Genomic DNA, 18,047 nt, shown 5'->3' with positions numbered 1-18,047 from the left:
GGTGCGGTCCCCGCGGCACTGCCAGTGCCCGCTTTAGGGGCAGCGGGTGCTAACGCTCTTGATAGTTCGCCGTGAGGTACGGATACATGGACAAAAACCTGACAATATTTTAAAATTTACGGGATTTGCTTAATGTTACATTCTGTTTGATTTTGCAAAAGGTAGCTCTCATGAAGGTGCTGGCTGATGCCAGCATAGTTATCGATGTCATCTTACCATAAGATTGTCATCTTTCCATAGCAGAGAGTATTTCTGAGTCAGTAAGGGGATAGCTCCCTGGAGAGCCAGGCAAAGGCACTGTCCTGTTGTTGGATGTCCAGCTTGCCATTTATGCTAACGCACAGGGTTGTAAAAACGCAGGTATTGTGGTTAGGAGGGGAGGACAGGTCAGACTGGAGAGTTCCTTTGCCAGGAAAATAATTAAGATATCATTTTATCTCATCTGAAATATTCATCACCCAGACCTGATGGTGGATACAGTGACAGAATGTTTCAGATGTAGCCAAAGTGTTTTTATAATGGAAGCCTCAATATTTTTCAGGTAATGAGGCCCTCTGATACCCAAATGTGAAATATTTGTATCACTCTTGTGTTTATTTCCATTCTCATTTTCCACTTTTTTTCCTTCTCAAAGCACATAAGCTCACTGACGAGTCTTAAGAGCTTTGTCTCTTCATTTTATTACCTACTGCCAAATACACTTCTCTTATTTAAGCCCGGCACACATTTCAGCATCAGCACTGCTAGGCATAACCGGCTTGGCAAAGTTTCTTTACTGTAATTTCTGAAGGAGATTGGAGACACTTTGGTTGATTGACAGCTGCTTTGCAGTCAATCAAAAGTAGAGACATAGTTTAATTCCAGCGTCCTCTCCAGAGAAATCCTTTGAAAGCACTATTATAAAGTGGGAATAGCATGGACAACAGAAAGAAGCAGAGAACAAATGCCTCACTTGAACAGTTTCCACCCAAATGTGTGCCTTGCTCATTATTCATATGTTCAGTACAGGAGCTCTCATATCCACCTGTTATTGAGGAAGGAACTGGAAATAGCCATTGTGTTGTTGCAGGAACACTGGCATGAAGAAAGTAACAAAAAACTCTGGTAATAGTGTTAATAATTGCAGATTCCATATGAAAAAGATAGGGCAGCACTTAGTTTTCTAAGAAAGTAATTGCCTTGTACGTGTTTCTCTGTTGCAGGCCCACCATTAACTTTCCTAGGTCTAACCTCTGGTAAAATGCAAGTTTAACCCGCCTAGACGCGTGAGAAAATTCATCCTCCCAGGACAGCACTGTGACCACCTCACATCTCACTGCTTGTTCCAAGGGAGGCCACTCCTTGTTCTTCACCTTAACTTGCTACAGTGAGGCTTTTGAACGTGTCCAGCTTCGTTGTGGTTTGTTTTCACTCTGCGTTGTACCGTGCTTAACACTGATATTATAACAAAAGTGATGTTACTTTGCTTGACAGTGATTTCATTTCTGAGAGAGGTATTATTTGGTTTGTAAGATAAGAGAAAGCTGACTTATCAACACAGGCAGAGCTCTTTACTGATAATGCCAAGCTTAAAAATGAATAATGACCTTTCTGCCACTTCAGCAAATGACTAGCTGTTTGTCCAGAGAGTGTAGCTACTTTTGCAGGCCCCCCAAAAATACCAGGCAGAACACTGGACACCTGACTACCTAGTGGAGACTCCTAGGTATTGTATGCCCTCTCTTATTATGCAAGAGAGAAAATGTGCCTGTTAGGTCTTCAAAGAGGAAGCAAATGTATTTGAAACTATATTGTCATCCACATATCCAAGTTCAGGCCTTACATAATCAAAAACTGTCTGATGTTTTGGGCTTAGGCGTGTCTTGGCTCACTGGTACTGTGCTTAGCTAGCTGGTACCCTGCTTGCATTTATAATTTATTAATGGTATTTTTAATATAGCTTCTAGAGCTAGTCCCCTAGTAATGGATATTGGGCATACACAAGCTAAAACCAGCTTATAGATGTAGAAAGATTTCTGATAACACACTTTGTTCTTTCTCCCTGGTCTCTACCAAGACATTATAACATGCAAGAAGTTCTAGTGTCTTAAGACATAAGTATATACAAGCAGATCAGTTTTAAACTATAAGTAAGTTTTCAGGAGTCTAAAGTTCATAATAATTAGCACTGGGAAAATTCTGTAAAGCTTTTCACGAGTCATATTTTGATGTGCAAAGACTAATGCTTATACTAAAAGCTCTGCTAGAGATTCATTGCTTTCATTTGCACCTCTACTTGATTAATCTTTTTTCTTGGACCATCACTTTTTTCACTTTTTTTTTTTTTAGCAGTTATGGATCTTTGCTCTTAATCTAACATCTTTGATGTCCCACTTTGATTCAAAGAAATGAAAGTTGGATGGTAATGTTTGAAAAGGTGCTATTCCTGTTAAATGATGAAGTAATTTTTGTTCAGTTTGTTCAGATGGGTCTCCTTTTGGCTAATTGGTCTGATGACATGTAAAAGTGTCTAGAAGACATCACACAAGTGACAGAAAAAACATTCCCCAATTTGTTTTAGTGTTCCGATTAAACTTTTCTGAAGCTTCTCCTTTCTTCTTTTTAGAGCTGTAAACATCAGAAGGGGGCTTTATTAAATTGCTTTTACCTCAGACTACAGGGGGCTTTAATGGAAAAGGGAATAATGTTTGAAACTGTTGAGTCTTTGTTCTTTTTCTAAGGCAAGCACATTGAGAGTCCACACAGTGGGATCTTAATAATTGGGCTTATTACCTTCACAGCAGTAGAAATACCAGGGTACTTGGGTTTACTGAACTGGTAAAAAGGATACTAAGCAATTACATACATTACGTACTTGAAAAAAAGACATAACAGTATAAATATGTTATTGTCAAAAATGTTAATCAGTCCTGTAGGACATATCTATAAAGTCTGAGAAAATATTCAGACTCTATTTTGCAGACTTTCAAGTATGACAGTGACACCTGGAATCGTAGCTGCATTTCTCTGAGTACTGAGTCAATAACAGCATTCTCTGGAGCCCTTATGGATCCATCTGTGTTAAAGATAGACCATGACTAGGGCATCTTCTTCAGGACTGTGAACAAGCAGCATGGCACATCTTGCGTTAATAGAGCTGCATTTCGCCATTGCCTTTTCTTTAACCACCACCAAAAAACTCCTCAGTGCCCAGACAGGCTTTGTGCAGGCTGCCTTGTGATGGCTCTGCTGTGCCTCCATGTACACATTGCCTGGGAAAAGTTCTGACTGCCACAGGGTGAGCCGTCCTTGACAATGACCACACTTCATTTACAAGGTGGCATGTGAATATGTGTTCCACATAGCTAAGGTAACTTTTCCATAAGAGTGAGCAGGACAACGAGGATATTCACAGTGTATGTTGCCATATGTGTATGCCAAGGAAGGTAAGTTCCACTTTTCTTTAAAAAAAAAATATTTAAGAACTGCAGTTAATGCTGCTATGAAATCAAACAGAGCATATCCTTTATTGCCTTGATTTTTCTGTTTCTCTCCTTGAAATGAATGCTTCATTTATTGCCTTCTAAATTAAACAGTTGTCAAGATACCATGGTATTCTCTGTGGACTCTGTTATAATCACAACTGATAAAGCTGAAATTCTCTGGTCTAGCCTCTGGGAGGAGATGGTTGTGGTTTTTCGCACTAGTCTGTCCATGTTCTGTGAGTACTCTCATTTCTTCCTGCTTTTATTGTTTCTTCTTCAACAATCATTAGTGTTGGGCAAGGAAAACATGCAGTCTTGAGAGTTCTCTGTGCCAGGCTTTCTGCCTGGCTGGCTTTCCTTGCTGTTGCTACATGATCACAAAATGCTGTTGCAGCACTCTGCTCTTCAATAGTACAGTATTCACTGACACTGCACTTTCTAGTACAAGCCGTAAAATCAAAGTAGATATTGTGAACAAGTTGATTTTCTGTTTGTTCATTTCTTCTATCATCTATCAACTGATCTCCTGAAACATTTAAGGTCCTCCAAACCTGGCTTTGGTAATTTCTGTTGTTTTGCCATGTAACCAGACATTTTTTTAAAAAACTTTTTATGAAATGGAAGAAATCTGCAATAATTAGTAAGTTTAATGCTAGAAAGTTTTGTAAAGTTTCTATGGTTACCTCAGTGTCTTATCTGCTAATTTATTAGGAGTCAGGCTGAACAGAGAGTTCTTTTCATCCTTAATTCAGTGAAGTTGGCATCTTTCTCATCCTTTAAGTCATTAGCTATTACATGCTTCCAGCATATTTGCTCTGGCCCTGTGCTATGCAAATAAGAAAAGCAGTTTTCCCCTAAGTTTTTACCCTTTTTGTACTATTATGATGGCTTATAAATGGTTCCAGTGTTGTGGTTGTACCCTAATTTTTGTAGGCTCACACAGTTATGCTTCATACACCTGTGCAGATCTTGGTGCTGAAGTGCTGGGTCTTTGCCCTGTTCTCACCAGACTGTAGGGAAATTGTTCTGAGAATCAAAACTGAGTGGAGCTATGCTATAGCTACAGACTTTATTTTACCTCAAAGTACTATTTACTTTGCCTAGGAGTCCAATGCATGAAAATCCAGATTATTAAAGAGGGTTTAGGGAAGCCGCACGGGCCATGGTTATAGGTGGTACAAGTGTGAAACTAGACCGGGTAGTTTAACATCTTGCAGCACTATAGTGTTTTCCTGTGGAGAAGAGAAGAAACAGAAACATGCCTCTGAGTGTTTGCTATTGAAAGATCATGAAATAGATATTTGTTTTTCCAGAGGAGCCATTCAGGTGTAGCTACATACTCCTTCACTGAAGTGTACGGAAAATTTACATCACCCTCTTAGATGAAGATAAGGACCTACAACTGGAAAATTAACAACACGGCTGAATTTGTTATCATACTTATTAAGGCATCAGCTTCTCTATACTAGAAGTCTCAATACGTTTGTTCTAAAACCAGTGTAGAGTTTGTGAAATAACCTCCTCTAATTGTAATCTAGACAATGCCAGGAAAGTGAAGCTAATTCCAGTAAACTGAATTATAAAGTCATCTAACATGACAGTATATACCATGAGGTAAAAGTGCTTGGATGCAAACTGGTGACAAGGGAAATATTATGTGGCGAGATCATGCCTGTTTTTTTCCTTCTTTCAGCCAAAAATATTAGAAGCTCATCTGAAAAATCATTTTAATTTGATATACTGATGTGGTGATGACAACTTGTAGAACATTTAATTCTCAGGAAGCAAATTTTGTAAGAGCAAAGCCCAAAATCTCCGGTGATAGAGTATTAATCAGTATTATATAAATAATATATAAATTATATAATATAAACATATATAAATAGGTATTAATTTCATAATTTTATTTAATTTTGGTACCTAAAAATCTGAAGGTGATTAGTTAATGTCTCTGGGCCATGCTTTCACTATATTTTAGGTCCATTTTATATAAGTAGTGAATAAATATTCTTCTATTAGACAGTGTACAAAGGAAGTTAACCTCTTTGGTCGGTTGAGAACCTAGCAATTGGTTATATGCATGATACATGAAATGCAGATAAACTGTAAGAGAGAAAGCCTTGTTGGCTTTTAAAATATGGAAAAGTTGATGACATTTTTCCCTTTTTACTTCAGTATTTTCATCTCAGAAATTACTAGCTGTAGTGGGGAGGGCTTTCTTCACCTGTCTATGATTAATTAATTAGTTTTATATCATAATTTTAAATATTTTCCAATCCCCAGGAGCCCAGCCTGGCCTACTTGTGGGTGTGAGAAATAATGATATTGTCCATGTTTGTGCCTGAATGTATTAGAACCTATAAAACAAAACACTTTTCTGTTATTTGTTAATCTCATCAAGTCTTCTGTGGATCCTAAACTGTTATCTGCCTCAGTGTCCAAAAAAAACAGAGCATGCATGGAAGCAAATATGTATGTGTTATACAATATTGTCAATTATATGATCACATGATATTTTTTCTCACAGCGTTTAGTCTTTATTCACTTCAGATAGTCAACTGTCACCATTCACTTCTCTGCTTCTTGACCATTACCCCCATCCTCCACCCAAATTCATCTTTTCTCTTGTCCATAAGTCCCTTAATCTTCTGCTGACTCCTTAGTGTGTTATGGCAAAGAAATTGTGGGGAAATTGCTTCTAATCTTCTAAGAAGTTTCTATGGGACAAGGCGGAAATGAAGGGTTCCAAAAGCTTTGTAATTTTTCCTGATTCAAAAGATTGTAAAAAGGATGGTTTTAACTTTACAGTCAGCTCCTCCTCTCAGTTCCCCTGTTTTAGGTTCTCCTCCAAAGTGAAGAAAAAATTAAGTCTTCTGACCGAAGGATTTTCAGATATTTTTAAATGAGAAAGTCAACATATGGTATCCTAAACTGCATAAAGATTAATGAAGGTAAAAGTAATGGAAACGAGTTGTTATACTAGTAAATATTGCAGAATTGTCACTGTAGGCTACCCTGGCCTATCAGCAGTAACACACCCAGTGCCTCCTAGCAGTGTAACGGTGGGGACCTGGGTGCTTTCCCCTGGCTTGCAGGACTGTTTGGCTCAGCAAATGTTCCACTGCTGTAAGGCAGTTTATTTTGAATGTTTCACCAGATGGCATTTCTACTACTTTCCTGGAGAGAGTATGCTTTAGTCTTAGAAATAATGAATATTCAAGCTGAAATCTGCCCAAATACTTTTTCAAGGCCATATATCTGGGCCATATATCAAAGTCTTTTTGTCTACATGCACTTCAGTTACATGTTTTTTTCTTGCCTTATTCTCAAGGTACACTGAATATCTGAATGTGCTGGAATTTAATTCTGTTCTTGTTTCACCTCATTATGACATTCACATTCCTTCAAATCTTCCTTTCAAAATAATTTTTTTCAGCTGTCTTCAGCTCAGGACTCTTTCAATCATGCTATTGGTGGACAGGCATGTTTCAGGCACTTACCTGTGCACTAAGCTACCCCTGCTGCCTGTAAAATCATGCTCCAAGGAAAGCAAAGACTGCGAGACACTCCTGCTTCTCAGCAATGAATTTATGGCGACAGCACCTGCTGCAGACCATACCTGAGATCTGCTTCTTAATTGGGCACTCTGGAACCATTAAAAGAGTGGTGAATGCTAAGAGGCAGCATAGGTTCAAAAGCAAATTGCTGGTCATCATAGAAGAAAAAGCCACCTAAGTCTGTGAAATACAGTGGCTGGCGGACACATGCTGGTCTAGGGAGTCCTGAGACAAATGATGCTTAGTGGTAGTTGTAAGAGTCGGTCAGAAGATCAGCATTGTCTCAACATTGTCATCAGGGACATGGACAGTGAGGTACCCGACAATGGCCTGCTTGGCCTTGCTGATCCCTGGAGTGGAATGTGGTGCCAAGGCTCCTGAATGCAGAGCTGTGTGGCACAGCGAGTGTTGGGCTGTTCTCCCGAGCACTGACCCGTGTGGTGCAGGGAGTGCTGGGCTGTTCTGCAGTGCCTGAGCCGTGCAGTACAAAGAGTGCTGGGCTATTGTTTGGTGCCTGGGCCTAGCCAGAGCTGTTAGAGATAACTGCATAGCCACTGTCAAAAAAGATGGATTGGAACTGTTGCCATAACATCGATGAAGAAATCATGAACCTTAGACAAACTTTGTTTAATTATAATACCAAAACACACCTCCTGGTGGAAGGCTACCTGACTCCAAGACTGACCACACCTCGGACGCCCCTCCCTGCGCATGTGCGATGGCCTCGCTCGAGAAGGGCAGAGACCCCTGAGGCAGAGGTGGAGCAAGGTGTGTTACTGAGCATAAAAGGATGACTTCTGGACAACGAAAATTGGGAGCTTCCCCACCAAGGACCACGACGATCGACAAAGCATCAGCTGGATCCGGGACCATTAGGACGTCGTGAGATCAGCAGTGGTAGCTATAACCTCTCTCTCTCCCCTCTCTCTAAAACTTTTCTCCTTTCTTCCACCCGTCTCTATCGCATGCCGCTTCACGGGCAACACAACAAAGTTTCACTGTTTTATTACTGCTGTCCCCTTTGGTGTTGGTCACCTTAATTTTGCACTTTTGAGATCATAGCAAATGAACCATCATGAGTCCACTGAGTGGACCGTGACAGTAGTGTAAATGCAAAAAAAAGCCCTTCGGGGTATTATGAAAAGTTTGCATTTTTTGTTGTCTTTCAAACATGAATTTCAAATTTTCCACTCATTAATCTCTTTTGATAATAAGTCATTTGTAAGAAGATAGGTAAAGTAATTCCTTACTTATGCTTTCCCTGTCTTCACCATTTCTTTGTTGAATTATATTTAAAGGCACTATTTGGCTATTTACTATCACAAATGTAAGTTATTTTGAAATAATTCTACTCTGCCCTTGAGGGGAGAGAAGCCTCACAGCACATGCTTTATTATGTCTTTGATCATATCAGATTTTGCTGTGCCTCATTGCTTTATGACATATTTTCCCTTACTCTTCTTTGTCCCCCACTGCTATCTTGCAGTGTTTTATAGTTAATACTAGCTACTCTTTAGTTCACTCCAGGCACTTTTTTGTTCCAGTTGCTCATAATTTTACTACTTTCAGTAACTAGCCCATAGGCTTCTTTACCATGTGTGCTCAGTCAGTATTATTCTTTTTTTAGCATTATCAAGTTCTGTATCCTTACTGTAGTTTTCTAGCTCACTGGTATATTAGGCAGACAAAATTAGTTCATCTGGTTAGCCTTGTGACACATCATCTGCCATTGCAGTCCAGATAAAAACCTTGCTTATGGTAATAAATACTTTAAATATTTCATACATAAAACGTCATTGTTGATTTTTTTTCTGTCATCACATTGTTTTGCACATAGTGCAAATTTGGTAAATTTAGGATTTTTCATTCAGTTCTGAATTAAAAGATCCTACTAAACTAGCTTGAATTTCTCCATTAAAAATAGCAAATGTGCCCTTGAGGTAATGACAACCTTTGCTTTCATTTCTACACATTTGTCTAATGATTTTAAGCCAGAGTGTATCTAGCTTTCAGGTTTTTCTGTTTCTTTTTAAAATTTGATGTACCAAGAAGGGATTACTCTGTTTATATTCATGTATCATAAAAATTCATCTATCCTTTTTTTCTTATCCGTCTGACCCAGAATTCTCTCTGCTGCTGCAGAGTTGTTACACTCTTAATCTTGCTTATAGGCACAGAGGAAGCACACCTTTTATATAAGTATTGTTAGAATAACTGAAAGCAAAGCAGTCTAACCATTATTAGTCCAGATCTAATAATTTTAAAAGAATAATTAAAAAGAATGATAATGCAGTTAAACTTTTTTATACACACATCTCCTAGCACCCACCCCTTCTCTCAGTGTTAGGCTGACATCTCCACTCACATCTCTGGGTGCTCAGCTTGGTGGTGTCATGCTGGTGGCAGTGGTGGGGTGTTACAATGAATTGTCAGCATCTGGAGTCCTTTACTTGGAGGAATATGATGTTCATGTTAATGGTTTCTTCTTCCTCACTCTACAAGCAACTTGGGGTCACTTTTATATGCCTGCCAAGACCCTCTTACACCTTTGCTCTGTCTTTATTGGTCTGCAGTGCCGTATTACACCCAAATTTACTGTTTATGGTGTATTTTACATTAGACACTATTTCTTTGTTTTCTTTGTTATCCGTAAAACCAGTTCTGTCCAGTTCCAGCTCTGCATTTCTTTAACATGGGTGAGTTATAGCCAAGGGATCTCCAGTGCCAGTCTGTGCCCCTTCCTTCAACATCCTGTGCTTGTGGCCCTCTTCACGGCATCCTGCCCTTACGGCTCAAGGGCCCTCCTGTCATACCAGGCCTGTCTCGCTCCGTACTGTATCATCATGTTAGAGTCATAAACACTATTCTGGACAGGATAACTCCTTGTTACAGCTCTCTGTGTAAAACTATGCTTGTACTATATCAAGACAAAAAAAAAAAACCAAATTAACTGTAGACACCCGGTACCCTTCCTGCTATTCTAGCTTGTTCTCCTCTGTTAATGCTCTTAGCAGCTGGTTCAGCTGGGTCAAAAGACTTCCAGGAGATGAGAGACTGAAACATAGATGTAGATAATGTGGCTGAGAGTCAAATATGTACAAAGTTGACAAGACAAAAGGGGAAAGATTTTATTTTTTCCCCTCAGAAAGGCAATGGAAATATGAAGAAATACACAGTTAATGCAAGCCTTCCACAGAGAAACTGAGAGCACAGTGAACAAATTCTCTCCCTGTCCTCAGAAATGGTATGGTAACTGGAAGATCTGGGGGTTTTTTGAAAAGCAATGAGAGTGAAAATCTGGAAATTTGCATGCAGTGATTTTGAGGATTATTTAAAATAATATTTTTCCCCTCTTTGAAAGTAATTTAATGTAATTTACTTATATTTAATTGTCCTGCGATTCTGCTGGAAAAAAACCCCAACAATTCCCAACACCATTGCATATGTGTTTTCTTCTTATATACATAGTTCAGTATAGTTTAGGGGGGTGAGTGCCCAGGATGTTTTGCATGATAATTGATAACTACTGAAGCAGGGCTTAAAAGCTTTAAACAATGTAAATCGAGTAATAATAAATGCTATTATAAACTATATTCTATTCTTATAATCTCTGTAGTGTTATTATAGGTATATAAATCCTTAAATAATAACAAAAAGCTTTATAGGTTATAAGAACTTGTTAAGCATAAAGACAATTTTTAATACATGGTGGTAAGGCTTTTTGATGAGACACATGAAGTATTCTGGAAAAACACATTGTACTGCCATTACATTGATCTAAGGTGGCAGATGGAAGTCTTGTCATCTGCAGTACCACATCATTTCAAAGAGAATGAATTAACAGAGATGGAGTATAGCAATTTTTAATGTAAACAATGTTTTGCCCTTCTGAAAGGGCCCATTTACAATTTTGAGGCCATTAGGCTTCTGCCCTGGCTTCTTTAGCACTGCAATTCTGCAATGGGATTGGAGAGCATTTGAGATTGACAACTTCTCGCTTGTGCTGCAAAGCTTCCTTTTATATTTCTGTAAAACTGAACAAATGACTACTAATGGTTTGCTCATCAGCTAGTAAGTGGAGGCCATTTAAGGCAGAAATGTAGGGTTTAGCTCCAGCTGCTATCCTAATGTTGCAGAAAGCTTTTGCTGCAGTTCATTAAATTCAACTTCAGGCAGTCACAAAAATGCCAGCTAATTATTTTTTTTCTTTCCTTGGCTGATTGAAAACTGGTGTCACCAATTTCCCCTCACAAAATGATGCTATAGAATTCTTCAGTCTTGGAGATTGAAGAGACAGAGCAGTGAGGAAGATACCAACATAATCCTTAAAATAACAGGTAATACTGAGCCAGTGAAACTTTATTTCCTACCAGTATGTCAGACTATCTTGGGAGTCAAGCATTGTATGGAACATTGGTTCTTTGCTAGTAAGTCACAGGGTCAGTATTAGTCACTAACTGGTAGTTTATGTTTCAGGGACTAATAACCAGATGAATGCCTAACAGAGCCTGTTTGAAGAGAGTGATTCCAGCAAGAATTGGTCCCTGCAGAAGCAGCCAGTGAGAGAAAGAAGTGAGGCCTTCATGGTCTGGTTGGCCACCTGGAGATGCGAGTTACATGTGTTCAGCTCTCGGTTGAAAAGGAGCAGACCTGTGTTATTCTTCAGTACTGGGTATGTGGGGTGTTTTAGTCTCTATTATGTTGGTTCATATCAAATTACATGATTGAAATTCTTTCATTTTGTGCAATATCAAAACTAAAAATGAGATCCAAAGCTGAAATACACACACGGAGATTCCCCTCCTGACCTTAAGTACAGAATATTGACCTGAACTCAGCTCTGTGTTATCACATGTATGATGTTACACCTCTGATAAATTTTTTTAAATATACATTATCATCTGTACTACCCATGATTTTAAGTTGTTTATAGAATTTATAGATAAAGTAATTAAAACCAGAACATCTGTGTGTGTTTAGTGCAACATTCAGAAATAGTAAATGTGAATACATAACCTCCTGCCATGGAGGTGCTCAAGGGAATAGGGGTTTTGGTTGACTTCTGTGGTGGTTTATTCTTCAGGGACTTTACAAATAGAGACCATGTCCAAGCTAGTCCACCAAGCTTTCATCCCAGAATTCTTGAAAAATAACAGATACTGAGGATTTGGGCTTCTGTTAATCATTGTTTATTGTCATATCACAGTCGGGTTTCCAAAGAGGGAGTTCTCTGTTCTGCTATACTTGTACACACAGACCAGACAGCCTTTACTATGATTTTAAAATGAAAATTAACACAAAATGAGCATAACAAGGGAACAGTAGAGAAAAGTGTAAAGTAACACCAGCAGAACGGTGTGATTGAACCTGGAATAGTGTAAATCATGTATCTTCAAGGTTTCCAAATACATAGCTGCAGCTTTGGTTGCATGAAGAGAGGAAACAAATTATTTCAGCCTCAAATCCTCAATAAGCATGCATATTTTTGCTTTTGATAGCATGCCATCAAATACCTGTTGTATACCAGTTATAAACTGGTAATTATTGTTGTCTAACCATGATCTTAAGAGTAAGAAGACACATCAAAAGAAAATGAAGGCTATGACAGCAATCAGGGCAAATCAGAAGTAAGGACAAAATCTGGCATTTGCTTCAAGCACCAAGACACAATGGGGTCATAGGAAGAAAGTTGTTAGGGAAACAGGTTTAGAGTAAGAAAACAAGACACAACATGTCACCCTTCCTTTGTTTTTCTGTGACAGTTTTCATATTTTTTTCTGTGACACAAGTTCTGTAAGTAAGTTTGAGTTCAATTTGGGAGATGTTTTTTTAGGACTTCATTAGGCAGCACATTAAAAATAATCAATACTGGGCAGTCAATAAACTGAATGTGCCTTCACAGAACTGTTAACTAAATTCTAGTCATGGGCTCAAATTATATTGCTATTTTCATATATGCAGCTCAATAAGCAGCACTGGGAAGAATTAAAAAGCTGAGATTTGTCACAGTTTGACATGTATAGGTAAGAAAGGGGTTTTGTTTTAATAATTGTTGAGGGAAGAAAAAAAAATTAGACTTGCTTTCAAATCCAACACTGAATTTGTGATGAAACTTTTTTTTCATTTGTAAGCTAAGCAAAACTGATCTGATATTTATTGAGAGACAAGTAATCTTCTGCCATTTTAAAGAAATATGACACTATGAAGGCTATCTTTGACAATAAACAAAGCCTCATTTATTTTATAATTTCAACTTCAGAACATAATTCTAATAAACTTCAGGCCTACGTTCTGAATACAACCCACAAAATATTTAAATGTATGTGGGAGCCACCAATGCCTCATCTATAAACAGACAAGTACCAAACCTTATTGTCTCGAAAAAGACTTGTAAATACATAAATGTAATTAAATAGGTTCAACCCTCAACTGTTTGAAATGATTTCTTTGAATATGGAAACCAACAATAGCTATGATCACAGATTATGATCCTGTGGCTAAATTTTAGCTTCACTACCTTGACAAATTGACGGACATTTTCCCTCACCTAAAGGGGGCCCCAAACCAAACACAGGGCTCCTAACAGAGCCTTGTGAGGGCTGGGGGGATTAATCGCCTCCTTCAAGCTCTCACCAATGCAGCTCTGCATGTGGTTGCTGCCCTCATTGCCAGGGTCCGCAACTGAGTCATGGTCAGTATGTTGTCCACCAGGACCCTCACTCCCACCTCCTTTTCAGCAGACCTGTTACCTAACCAGGCTGGGACAAGCAGGATTAGGTAGCATCCAACAGTATCAGAATATTCATACCAGAAATGGGTTATCCATCAGGCTGGAAAGGTCAATTTAAAGCACTGCCACGCTTGAGTACCAGCAGATTGGTGCTAACAATCTGCCATTCTGAGACTACTGTTCATGAAGCTCAATCTTCTCCTGGTGTGAAATTACCTGATGGCAAATAGAATGAGCAGTGGCATTTGTCACTGAAGGTGTGCCTCACAGTAAGCCTTGCAACCTTTCAGATCAAGTAGAACTTAGTAAAGATGCCAGCTTTCACAAGGATGTAGGAGATGCTTCACCAGCATGTCACCACAGGACAAGCTGTCCATTGCCAGGGGTACTGCCCAAACGAAGGTAAGCAAAATGAGTCAGCTGCTCACTCTGCTGAAAAATAAACAAACAGACAAGCAGATACTAAGACCCCTCCTGCTACAGATCCCCACCCCTCTGAAAAAGCACAAATTGTTTGTTCATCTGCCTGGTCATTGGCTGCTTTTGGACAGACATTCAGCTTTACTGTGTCTAAGAAAACAACCGTAAGATTCTGAAATAATTTTTTCTGTAGCTAAATTGTGCTTAGTGATGCCAACCAGAACGTGAATGGCTGCTTAAGCTCGCTACTGTTTCAGCAAGATAATCTTCTAGACCTAATACTGTAGACCACCACATTACTAAAAAGCTAAAATACTTACAAGACATACCTAAACTTCTTGACTTACCTGTTTATCTCCTTTCATAATACTTGTACTGGAAAATCGTATCCTCCCAGTATTTTTTTAAATAAAGAATAAATTTCCCACTCTGTAATCTAGAAGTCTCACAATCATTTGCAGTCTTTCTTTACTGAATGTGAAGACCATATGATCTTCATGAGCATACCATAATTCTCTTCTGCATGTTTAAGTAAGACTTTTATTTTTCTTCTCTCCAAGTGTCCTTTTTAAATGTAGAATTCTGCCTGTACTGAATTAAACAACTTTAAATGATCTAAAAAATTCCTCTATTAAATTGCAGATGGGAAGACAAGTCCAATGCGTCTGTTATTTTACTGTGGATTCCAGCAGGAGAAAATGTATATAGGAGGTACTTCTGAAAATCCTGAAATGCCTCTAAAATCAAAGTTGTATGCTCTCAAAACTGGGTTTCAAAATTTTAAGGGTTAGCCTGGAAGGGTTACTGGGGAGGTAATAAATATTGGACAAACCCCCATGAACTGGTGTGTAAATATATGCTGCAGAAATCGACATGAAAAAAATCGAGTTTTGGAGAGCACAGAGATAGAGGCAGTTATGAAAGAAGTGTGGAGTCACTTTTTTCCTTAGGTAATCAACAACAAATTCCTGATTCTAGAAGAAAATAGAGTGAATTTGGTAATGTTTATTCAACAACTTGGATGTAAACAACAGTTTTATTGATTACATTGGGCATGTTTGTTTAGTTGGAGGAGGGGGATTTTGCTCCTTGTTCCTTCTTGTATAGGGTCAGATTCAGCTTCAGTGAAGTGAATAGATGTCTTTCAGTGAGATCTTGATCCATCCCTTATTCTCCACAAATTTTTTTCTAAACTAAGAATGGCAATTAATGGACAAAATTTTAAATACCATTGATTTATTGCATTTATTGGACATTTATCAGTTGATTAAATATGCATTGTAGACTTCTATGTCAACAAGGACTGTAGCAATGGACCTCAATAGTTACCATAACACCAGGAAGTATTTTTCTTTCTTTTTAAAGAGAAATACCAATTTTTAACAAGAATATGTTTGCTAAATTCTTTCAAAAAAGGAGACTATTTAAAAGGTGGTAATATTTTAGGGATCTGGCTTTAATTGTTACTCTATCCCAGCATAGTATACTACATCTATTAAAAAAAAAAGACATTAAGTGATTTTGTGTTTATATTTATTGTCAGCAATACATCAGTTATGTAAAAAATAACCCAGATGAAAATGTAAGACTTGTTACATTTTCATGTCATCTGTATTAACTGAATAAAGCTTAGTGACAGTATACACAAATTTGCAGTAGTTGTACGTAAACATTTTGTGCATTAAAAAAGAAATATACATAATTTAAAAAATAAAAATGCATTACACAATGTACAAATTAACATTAACAAATAAAAGTAAACATTCCTCAGACAGCTGCCTCCTTGTTCTACAAATAAATATTCAAGTAAATTAAGTTAGGCAAAATAAACTCTTAACTTTGGGTGAGCACAATTTACATAAAGGTAAAAAGACAGATTTTGATTTCATTCAAGGTATATTTTACAGTGATTTATACATAGAATTTTTAAATTGGTCTCTTCAGATTGTAGTATTGGAAAACAAACTTTATTACATTTTGGCAGGAGGAAGGGAGTTTCAAAATTGATGCTTTATACCAAATATAAACAAGCTTGTGCAGTTGCATCAAAGTTTCAAAAAGGAACTGCTCCAGGACTCAAAGCAGACACAGTAATCTATAAACTACGGATTTTAAAAGGAAAACACAAACCACCACATCAACAGGAAGATGTCTACTTTGCTATTTTCTGAATGGTTTATTTGATCACTGGAAACGTTACTTTCACAAACTAACACTCTACGGTAGTGGCTGCTTTAGGCACTGGACTTGTAGAAGCACTCTTATTTTTAAAGCAAATTGCTTTTCATTCTATACTGCTAATTCACCTATTTATTTCTGTTTCAATGTTTAAGGGCTTAATCACCTTTGCAACTTTTAGCTTTACATAAAATTTCAGCCCTCCTGATAGCCTAGTATTTTTTTTCTTGATAACGAGGGAAGCCATTCTGGCTTCAAATTTCTGTGCACTTTGTTTGAAAAAAACCTAATAATAAAAATGCACTCTAGATTTTAAATGCAGCACTAGTATGATGCAGATGTGCACCAGCAAAATTCGCTGACCAGATATAAAATGTAATACTTACTAAAATACTTGCATGGATTGCAAAGGCTAAACATACTTTAAAAAATCTCCTATCTCTTTTTTCGGTTGTCCATTTTATATAGTAAGAAAAAGGAGATGGCATACATTTAACTTCAAGTTATTAAATTCTTACATTTAGGACATAAAAATCTTCAAGGCAAGAACTAGGCAACGGCTCCTGCTAAGTCCAGCCAGTATAATAAAGACAGATGACTCATTGCCAATGAAAGAAACCCTGTTCCCTCAATTTTCTATTGGTCCAATACCATTTGACAACACAGAATCAGACTTTTAAAAGTACAGAAATAATGATTAAGCTTTATGTCTCCACATGATAGTTATCATTCTTTAAAACTTTATAAATTTTCTGTTATTGTTTGTATGTCTGACAAAATAGGAATTAACAAGGTTCTTCTTGTTTTCTACTCAAGAATGCTGAAGTAATTAAAATCATCAAGATTTGGTTTTTTCCCTATGGATCTTTACAAAGCGACGTAAGACTGAAGCCCCCAGTCCTGCAACATGTATATGAATGAACCACTGCTGTGGCAGGGGGCCGTGGCACTTTACCAGCTGCAGCCGGATCAAGGTGTAAGATGAGAAATTAAACCTGTATAAAAGATTTTTACTATTGTTCCTCTCTGCTCATTGTTCCCATTTGACTAATACTTACACAGTGGGAAGAAGGTCATTTTCTTGAAGCAGTAACATCACGCTGGTAATATAAGTTAGCTAAGTTAAAGCAGGACCATAATGTCTATTGAACATTCACAAAAAGCACACTGGTTCCAAGAATTATTCTATATGGACCAAAGGCAGGTATTTTTAAGGGACCAAAGTTACCCACTGATGACCGTGAGAGTCTTGTTATCAATTTCAGTGGATCTGGGCCAAAGTTTGCAAAGCTACAGTTTAAGTCAGTGTGCAAAACCTGGTGCTTCTTGAGTAAATAGTGTGATGAGTAGGCAGAAATGGTTTAGGTTATAAAAAAGACCTGAGAACCTAATATTGAACTTTATATAACAATTATTTTTGAGAGGTTGCCTGATAAAGTTTTGTATTGCTTAGCAGTGGCACAGTCACTTATCTGTTCAGGCTACACATAGAAGCCATTTGATGAGAATATCCCTTCTCAGGTCATGAATCACATCTGTAACAGGCATGTAGATACAGTGGCAAGTCAATGAGCTTCATGTTGGAAGCATAACACTGAAAAGCCATAAACATGGAAGAGGTTAACAGTGAGTTTTTATACTGCCCAAGTTTTTAAAAAAGTCATGAGTATTAAAATGGCAGAACTACCAATCTTACTG

At 37.8% G+C, this 18,047-nt stretch overlaps 1 long non-coding RNA gene across 1 annotated transcript; it reads left to right on the top strand.

The window, feature by feature from the left end:
• Positions 1-3,579: 3,579 nt before the first annotated feature.
• On the top strand, positions 3,580-17,275 carry LOC113476220. Its single transcript, XR_003397678.1, has 3 exons — positions 3,580-3,700; positions 14,814-14,871; positions 17,166-17,275. It is a non-coding gene; the product is annotated as an uncharacterized LOC113476220 (long non-coding RNA).
• The last annotated feature ends 772 nt before the right edge of the window (positions 17,276-18,047 follow it).

The sequence above is a fragment of the Athene cunicularia genome (assembly GCF_003259725.1).
Source record: "Athene cunicularia isolate RWA chromosome 2 unlocalized genomic scaffold, athCun1 chr2_part1, whole genome shotgun sequence".
Taxonomy (NCBI): Eukaryota; Metazoa; Chordata; class Aves; order Strigiformes; family Strigidae; genus Athene; species Athene cunicularia.
This window is presented reverse-complemented; position numbering and strand designations above follow the sequence as displayed.